Source organism: Eleginops maclovinus, chromosome 9, assembly GCF_036324505.1.
Source record: "Eleginops maclovinus isolate JMC-PN-2008 ecotype Puerto Natales chromosome 9, JC_Emac_rtc_rv5, whole genome shotgun sequence".
Lineage (NCBI taxonomy): Eukaryota > Metazoa > Chordata > Actinopteri > Perciformes > Eleginopidae > Eleginops > Eleginops maclovinus.
Genome location: NC_086357.1, coordinates 11,086,293 through 11,096,082, shown reverse-complemented (window position 1 = coordinate 11,096,082; position 9,790 = coordinate 11,086,293). Strand labels below are relative to the sequence as shown.

The 9,790-nt window shown below is 38.7% G+C and overlaps 1 long non-coding RNA gene across 1 annotated transcript in view; it reads right to left on the bottom strand.

Annotated features, from left to right (window-relative positions):
- Window positions 1-4,613: 4,613 nt before the first annotated feature.
- LOC134869953 (uncharacterized) overlaps window positions 4,614-9,790 on the bottom strand; it is a 72,789-nt gene continuing 67,612 nt past the window's right edge. Inside the window, exons 4-5 of the long non-coding RNA XR_010166478.1 lie at window positions 7,232-7,317; window positions 4,614-4,912 (exon numbers count right to left, since the gene is read on the bottom strand). This is a non-coding gene — a long non-coding RNA (uncharacterized LOC134869953). The remainder of the gene's footprint in view (window positions 4,913-7,231; window positions 7,318-9,790) is intronic.

The window sequence follows — 9,790 nt, the reverse complement described above, 5'->3', positions numbered from 1 at the left end:
TTTTTCAAAAGTTTTGCTATTTCAACATCTAGAACATCTAATTTAAGAAGTTAGGTTTATTCAAAACGGTAATTGCATATGGTATTACATGCATGTAAGCATAAATCGGACCATATCAGCTACTGTTTTAAAAATCCACATTTTCCTAAACAAACCTGCTGCACAATGGGCCGGATCTCCTTCAACTTCAGAGACTTAGAGATACTCTTCAGAAGGAATTCATACAGGCTGATGTCTAGCTTCTCAAATTCGATGCAGTAATGCTTCTTGTATTGAAAAGAGTCATTCCATACCACGATGTTGAAGAGGTGGGAGTTACTCAGTTTCATCTGTTTAAGGATCGCCTCCTGTTGTATAACATATCGGAGAAAGATTTGATGTAGTAACAATGTATTTTAAATACTTTTTAAAAGGGATAAGACAAAAACCTAATCTGTGTCCCACCTCATTCTCTGCGTCTTCAATGCAATGTCTGCTTCTGAAGACTTTCAAAGCCACATTTTCGCTGGTGGCATACTTCCTGCACTGGACGACCTCTCCAAAGCTACCACTCCCCAGTAAATACTGAACTTTGTAGGCAGAGGATTTGGAGTAGAGCATTGCTCCTTCCTCAATCTGGAAGGTGTTGTTCATGGTGCGAGATGAACTGATTTTTTACAACTGTAAGGAGAGAAGGAAATCGTAGGAATTTAGATACACAAATTCATGTCTCGCTTCTCAAGTTAAACACCTACAAATAAGGCTATCTGTTTTTCTACCTGTCCTTAAATAAAAATAGACATTTACAGTAAACATATCAAAATACAATCTTGAAATAAATAACATTAGAAATGCTCACAGAACGTTTTAAGATGTTTAACCTTTCTTTCCCACCAAATACATTTTTCCTGCTTTTCTAGATTTTCCTATCCTTCAGTACACAAATATGCATATTATGTATATATTATCTTTATTTTATCTCTTAAATTACAGTTGCAGAAACGTTAGTAGTCATACAAAAGCAGAAAATACAAAAAGACAGTTGTGAGAAACAGGATTCAACTATCCAAAATATCTGTTATAGTGTCTTTTTTCCCTGTTTCTTCCAAAAACAATGTGCCAATGTCAAGCAGAGTCTGTGATTATTATGCTGAAATTGCAACAGATGTTTAAAAAGTTATATTTTGAAAATCAAATCAACTTACCAGAAGTCCAAAGTGCACCGGCAAAAACGTTCGGTTCTGAGCCTCAGTGTAAAATAACATTTACTGGACAGACTTGATTTGAATCTCAGCAACTAGTATGTAAAACAATTGTTTAAGGTTGTCTTTGAGTGAAAAAGCCAAAAAGTAGGCGAGCAAACCGAAAGCAAAGTTGAAATTACCAGAAAGTATGTTTCAGTTTACTTGGAATCTCCTCTCCATTGCAGCAATTCCATAATTCTATTCCAACATTCTGTTCCATTGTAGTTCCATCATTCCTCTTGAACACCTGCAGTATGGAATCTAACCTAGCATAGAAATCTCTATCAATGAATACACTATTGTATATATAATGCCTTTATGATTATAAATAATAAATTATATAACTTAATTATAAACTATACCTGCAATAAGGCCTTACAGTGTGTCCTTATGTTCTTAACTGAGAGCCACGGTGTTTATTTATTAATAAAATATTGTAATCAATTTTCTGGACACTATTGTACTAAATGGACGTAATGTGATTTTGCTGTCCTGAGTATCAGTGTGTTTCAAAGATGTGTACAGTGCTTCAGATTTGTCTAGTTATTAGTCAGGAGCATAAACTGTTCTATAATTGTATAATAATATATGCGTTGTCAATAAAATAACACAGCAATCAAAAACATACATTTTGAAAAACAAAACCTGATCGAATACAAACATTCTTGATGTTTTTAATATCACCATGACATTTAAATAATGCAAGCTACATTTTCTTTATGATTAGTGTATTTAGTTATTTATTAAACATCAGCAGAAAAGTTGAGGATTGATGAAGACTTTTGGAAATACTTTAAGATCTTATTTTCACTTAAATGTATTTCTGTATAAGTGGTTTGATTATGAATATACTAAACCTGAAAATACCAGAACCTCTGTACAGTTGGCTGTGTCCTGTCGATTATTACAAAGTAATACATTATTATTTTTTATAGGAAAACTACATTGTCCAAACTACGGCCCAGGGGCCAACTGTGGCCCGCTGTCCATTTTGAATTGGCCCTCAGCAAAGTCAAAAAGTATAATGGACAATGGCCCACACCTAAAACTTGTGCTTTTCTTATATTGTTCTTCTTAAACACGTACAAGTATATCACAGTAGTATTCATGTGTTAATAAGCCCAATTTTCAAACAAATTTAGGCAATTACAGTTGAAAACATTTTTTACAAATCTTCGTCTATGAAAAAGCCTAATAAGATATCACATTACAAGCTTGAAGTTTACCCTTCATATTTCCCCTTATTATAAGCAATCTGAGGCTCCTGATTTAAGGACTGAGCTGCCAACAGAGCAAATGAAACCCTATGGAGAGATGAGTTGTAGGCTGTTGGTTTTCAAGTAATGCATATTCAAGTATCAGGCATAATGTACCAACATTGGATTGATTTTGCAAACTTATAACTTAACTTATGAGGCCATATATCCCACCTCTAGTGAGTGGCCCACCCCTTCTTATGTTTTTCTGTATGTATCCCTCAGTGAAAACACTTTGGACACCCCTGTCTTAAACAGTTGAGTTTCTGTTTGGAAATATTAATGCGAAAGATTATCTGCAAAAAAGTGTATTTAGTTTTTATCCCTCAGCTAAACTAGGGCCATTGTCACTGTGTGCATTTGTGTGTCCATGCCCTCCACAAGGTTTACTGATTAATGTGTCCATCCATCAATATCAGCTCATCTCCGCCCCGCAAACACAGATATCAGTGACGGATCACCCTGATCTGTTTCAATAGACACTCCAGATCAATAAGGTTAAACACACTGATGAGAATCTAGAGTGTGGGCAAACAAATGTGTGTGTGTGTGTGTGTGGGTGTGTGTGTGTGTGTGTGTGTGTGTGTGTGTGTGTGTGTGTGTGTGTGTGTGTGTGTGTGTGTGTGTGTGTGTGTGTTTAAAATGGCGGCAGGAGAAGGCAGGGGGTGTTGGTCTGGTATAACAGAGTCAGTTTCATCCCCTGAGGCATCGATGAGGAGGAGGGAGGAGGAAGATGAGCAGAGACAGAAGGGAAGCGACATGAAGAGTCTAAAATGACTCTCACACATTAACACACACACCCACATGCGCACTCACACACACATTGGGTGTCAGCTTCCATCAGTAGCCTGTATGGCTGTGAGTTATGACCACAGCAATGCGATCATTTACACTCAGTGCTCCAGATAGCCAGGGGCTACTGTTCCCTGTGTCCATGCTTGTGTGTGTGTGTGTGTGTGTGTGTGTGTGTGTGTGTGTGTGTGTGTGTGTGTGTATGTGTGTGCAGAGATTTTGTATCCACACATAACACTTGCTTGAGTGTGTTGGTGTGTCTGAAGCACACAGCTGAAGATGAGCACAAACAGACATTTTTGTTCAGTTGTTTCACATTCAAGATATATAACAGAGACATACTGTCAGCTCCCATAATGGCGTTAACTGCAGGCATCCAATCCAATCATCCAAAAAACGGGTGTTTTAATGTAACTATCCAGGACTGTAGACACACACACAACTTTACGTAAACAGCTAGTCAAAACACTTGCGTACATTTGCATATTAACGTTATCTATTTAAACCTGCGGTAACATCTGGAACTTTGGCCAAGTTCCAGATGAGGATTCAGGTGATTCATTTCTGCACAAAATCATACAGTTTTTTTACATTGTCGTTTGGCATATTATTATAAAAAAATATATGTTATAGCACCCATGAGGTTCCAATGATTTAAACAGTTGATATAAATACTTCGAGCAGGTTAACATATCATTATGACATTACCTATATTCTGGTTGGCATATATAAAAATTGACAAAGATGTTGAAAAAAATGACCATCTAACAGATCATAAAAGACGAAAGCTACCATAAGAAGATGAAACACAATGCTTGACTTCCCCAAACTTCTACCAAAAAAAAGCTGGAGCAGAGAGAGAGGGTAGAGTGTAAACAAAAATGGCATCTTCTTCAGCTGAGATGTAACCAGCGCCGGACAGTTTCCTGTCCAGGAAAATATTCTTTATTCCTTCTTTGCATTGATATTGTTGGTGATGTGGTATTGTAGAGAGAAATAGTTCCTACATGAAATTGCTGACAACGAAGTCGATGGATTATTGGTAAGGATTTCTGGGAAGAGGGCATTGGAGTTCAGGTCAGAGGGGATCTCTCTGAGGCTGATACCTCCAGAACTCTGCACCTCACACCAAAACAATCTAGATTGATAAAAAGCACGACATGTATGAGGAAACATATGTGTTTTGTTGTTTTGTTGTGAACTAACCCTTTCAAGACTCTTATTCCATGATGATCCTTCTGTGAGTTATTTAAACATAGTAACACATAACAACAGAAACAATTGACAGTTGTAATGTAAATTCGTATTCTGTGATAAATTGTACACGAACAAAAACAAATCATTGAGTCAAACTTCGTTTTATTTTAATTCATGTCATACAACATACTATAAGAGTGAACAGCGGTATAAATATAACAAGGAACCCCCCACAGGAAACAACAGGTTTCATCTGTGATTTCAAGGTTTTTTTCAGCCTGAATCTTTTTTTCTGAGAGTCCTGTGAGGCTGGAGCTTTCCTTTCAGTTCAGCTCAGGCCATTCCAGTTCAGATCAGTTCAGCTTGATTCATTTTAATTTGGTTTGCTTCACCTAGGAATGGCTCCCACTTTGGATGGCAAGCTCTCGTTTACACCTGTGACACCTGCCGGGAGACAGAGGAGGAAACATCAGCCTGTGTATTGGGGAGAAAATAAATAAATATAAAAATATAGAAATAGCACGTTATTAGGATGTCTAGGACTAACTGGGGAAAGGAGATGTTCTTTTAAAGATTAAAAACGCATTCGTAAAAATGTAAAATTGTTAATGCTACTAATGACATTAAACATTATGAACCAATGTATAAACAGCAAAAGAATGAGATGTCTGTAAAATACACACACACACACACACACACACACACACACACACACACACACACACACACACACACACACACACACACACACACACACACACACACACACACACACACACACTTTTCAATCATGTCTCTGCTGCTGCCTGGGGGAGACGTAGTGTGGAATCTTCACTATAGTGGAAAATCACCTTTTCCATGTCATTTCCCACAGCAGCACCTACACTACACACAGTCTGGATGCATTCACACCGAGGACCAGGAGACCTTTTTTTTTTACTCTTTGTGGTGTAGATCTCACACCGTCATGGCTGTCTCAGCCAAAAGAGTCTGTGATTTTATACAACAGTGGGAAAAAAATCTGCTTCAAAGAGCTAATGTGATCATGTGACAGCAGTGGGTTTGGTGATGTGAGCTTTCTAATCTCAGGGCGTATTCACACCAAGCTGTTTTTGACTTGTTTGAAGCCTGGAGTGTTTCCCATGTAGGTTCGCTTTGTTTGGGAATATGCAAACACATACATCTATGAACACAGGTATATTAACTACATATAATTCATAACCTCGGCAAGCAGTGCACCAACATTTTTGCCGTCTTTCCGAGTTCATTTTAATTGAGCAGTTAACCAATTTTTTGGACTTTTTGAACATTTCATGTATGCAGCACAATAGCCTATCATACAATTCTGTCTTGCGATTGGGCCAAAATGTAATACATTCTTGCCATGATACATTATAAATTGAGATATTCTGTTGGGAAAAAAAAGTGGAGGGACCATCGCAGGCAAATCGTGTTCATTTCTGACCAATGACAGAATAGCTTTCTCACGCATGACACTTACTTGAAAATTTCAATATAATTGAATATTGAAAGGGGAAAATGCAACAACTGTGTGATGTAAGTCTCTGAATTGGAAAAAAAATCTAAGAAACTATGTGTTTATGAACTATAACAACCTATTATGACAATATATCTGATCAAAATGTGTCTATACAACAAATATAATTAATAAGAGGTCATTTATCTTAATCAATCCATGTCTGGTTGGGAATAGTGGCAGTGTTTGTTGCAATTGGACAGAGCCAGAATACCTGTTGATTCTAAGCAAAGCTAAACATATGCTAGCTGTAGTTTCATATTGGCATATACAGTATGTAAGTATTGAACTTATCATTTAGCCCTCAACGAAAAAGCACAGAAACAGCCCAAGTGTCGGACCACCACCGGTCAGAATAATTTACTATGAGCAAAAAGCTCATCTTCTGACAAGGATCCTATAGACAAAAAGTAAGACAAACTTTAACAGTAGTCAATCTAAAACCCATAGAGCTGACATTTGAGCAGAGGAGTATAAGTTATCTGCTGGACAACATTCAAATGAAAATGTGAGGAGATATGAACCATCTGTAGTGTTCTGCCATGTTACCACCATCTCAGAGGAGTGTCGAACAGGAGGGCAAAAACATGTTGAGCATCTCATCAAATCGCTCTGGCATTAAACTGGCCTCTCCCGAGTGTGTGTTTAGGAAATTAAAGGCCAGGGATTTTTTCATAATTGTCTATTTTATCATTTTATTACAGCTAGCTTTCCTCTGATGGGCTCCCTTTATGATTTATCAAATACAATTACTGCGTGACTTATTTCAGGAGCTCTCCATTGCTGAGGACCATGAGTGTGTGTGTGTGTGTGTCTGTGTGTGTGTGTGTGTGTGTGTGTGTGTGTGTGTGTGTGTGTGTGTGTGTGTGTGTGTGTGTGTGTGTGTGTGTGTGTGTGTGTGTGTGTGTGTGTGTGTGTGTGTGTGTGTGTGTGTCAGCTCTAGTGTATTTAAATAGCATTAACTAATTGGAAAAACAGGAAAAGAGGCTGGAAAAGCTAAATTGTCTTTGTGGATTTATACCCCCATACCCCCATCCCCCCACTTTTTTCCTTCTATTGCTCTTCTTAAATATTCCAGAAGCTAAAATCATGTTTTAACTGATACACAGAAACTAATTTGAAATAGTGTCTTTTTTTTTGCTTTGATATTTCTCGAGGAAGGAAGAAACAGTCGGATAGAGAGAGAGATAGAAGGAAGGAAACACAGAAAGAGGTTAATTCCATACCTTCCCCTCCCTGGTAATGAAGTGTAGGTGGCGTCCCGGTCACTGCAGCTAATTGAACAGTGGAGATTACAGCCGCCGCAGCTCCTCTGTGAAAAGAAGGCCGTGTTCATTAGTCGTTGCCATATAATATTCATTCTCTGTAGAAATATGTAGATAGTAATCTATGCAAAGAGCCGCTGGGATGATTTTAAAGCTCTCAACATGTAATGTGGTAGCAATAACTCAAACAATCATGACTTGAAAAATGTCGAGTCTCTGGCTGCACTGATGCCTGTGTTCATCATATCAGTGCTGCTTAGAAATGCTGCTTTACTCATATTGAGCTTGGTGTTGTTCTTTAGTGACACATTTTTCATTTTCAACATTTTAAAGGCTTTTCAACAGCCACCAAACTAACTCATTTTAAGGATTCATGTGAAAAAATGCTTTTCATCAATTTGAAATCTCTCCTTTCCCGTGTTCAGATCTTTTGAATGTAACAATATCTATGGTGGCTGACCTGTGCAAATGTGCTATAGCCTAATGGCCTAAAACACTTCCATTAGGGGAAACTTGCTGTTCTTTTAAAAAGGTGGCAAATATAAAAAAACACAAATGTGATAAAACACATGCAAATAGAGAAATATCTTTACCAACTTCACAACACGTGCGGAGCATTAGGAAAACATTCGCCAAACACGGGCACAGGGTTTACTATAAACACTGATCCAAATGCAAAATGCTTCAATAAAAAAAGAAGAAGCTCAACTCAACGGAAATGGGGACACTAAAAAGTGATGCACACAGCTGGGAACGGAGTGCTTGTTGACAATCAGGGATAATAAATTCCTCATTTGCATGTGTTGGCACATTTGTGTTTTTTTGTTATCCTTAATGAAAGTGCAGAGTGTTTCTCCTAATGAAAGGGTTTTTTGGCCGTTTGACTCTGTCGGCCACCATAACACCACCATGTAAAAATATTCCTTTAAAGTAAAAGCCCTGCATTCAAAGTAACAAAAGTAACCAGTATAGAAACATCAATTAGAAAAATGTGCATATAATTGAAATAAATTTAAGTGAAATAACCTACAAGTACCATAAAATTGTACCTAAGTAATATTCTGAGTTTCTTTCCCCCCCGCTGTCGTACACCCTAAAGAAGGAATACTATATAGAATTTATGAACACACCCCGCTTAATTCACTTATTTTGTGCGGAGATTATTGCTGAATATCCGTTTCAATATTTCAATGAAGATTTCAGCAGAAACACAACGGTTATAGTGCCGAAACACCACGTCAATGTCTCTCTATGCTATCCACATATTCCTTATTCTCTTCTGTGTCAATGAGGAATTACTATGGAATAAAAGATCTTCCTACAGTCTCTGTCTATCATGTTGCCTCATAAAGAAGATCGGTTCAGCGGTTCAGGTGAAAACACTGACACTGTGAATAATACTGTATGTCGTTATCCAAATGTTCTTTCGATTTTAAAGCAAAACGTGTGCAAAACAGGATTACATCATTAAAAGAAGCACCGGTAACCCTGGTAAATGTTGGCAGGGCCTTACTGCCTCTGGCATTTCATGTTCATACATTTAATTTGGCTCAACACCATGTCACATTCATGTCTACAGCTTTTTCTTTCATTTTTATTCGGGGGGGTTGTGGTGAAGTGTGTGCATGTAGTAATGGCTAAGAGGGCGGTATGCTACCTTTACTATAGTGTAAACATAAGAAGAAACTACATTGTTCTTTCAAATGAACTGCATCCATCTGTCTGTATTGCGTCTTTGCTTTGTTTCACACATTTTTATTATCGATATGTTTTAATTTCTTATAGTTTCTAATGTGAAATGTGCTTCAGAGCAGGTGGATGTCACACTGCCTCATTCCTCTGGTTTCCTTATACTGCAAACCGAGCTGTGTAGAAGCACGTCTTCATAAAGACAACAACAAAACTCCTCTCTGCTTCTGTCACTTTTCTAACCCCATCGAACCCTGTCCTATTGCCGTCACCCTCCCCCGCTTTTCGATCACCCATCCAGCTCAGTGGGACTCTCTCTCTCTCTCGCTCTCTCTCTCTCTCTCTCTCTCTCTCTCTCTCTCTCTCTCTCTCTCTCTCTCTCTCTCCCTCTTCCTCACTCGCCCCCTCCCTCAGGGCAGAAGTAAACCACGCCTTGAGGCCCTGCTCCCATTGTGTGTCCTCTGCTACTTCTGTTTGGGGCCTTTGTGTGCCGCTAATCAGCCGTGGGGCCATGCTCAGCCTCCAGTGTGTGTGTGTGTGTGTGTGTGTGTGTGTGTGTGTGTGTGTGTGTGTGTGTGTGTCCCTTGCCCTCATTACGTAGCCACACTGGGAGGCCAGCATGGGAAGTTTCTGCTGCACCATACACCTCCCTCCACCTCCCCCCTTCTCTCTTTCCCTCCCTCTAGCTGTCCATCACTCCCTTCTTCTCCACCCCGCTCCCGTCACATCTCGCCACCCCAAGACATAAAGCTACATGGGCCATGATTCATAAATGGAACTACACCTGTTTCAGACTAAAGCGAGAACTTGTCCTAGCCAGCGATTGAAAGC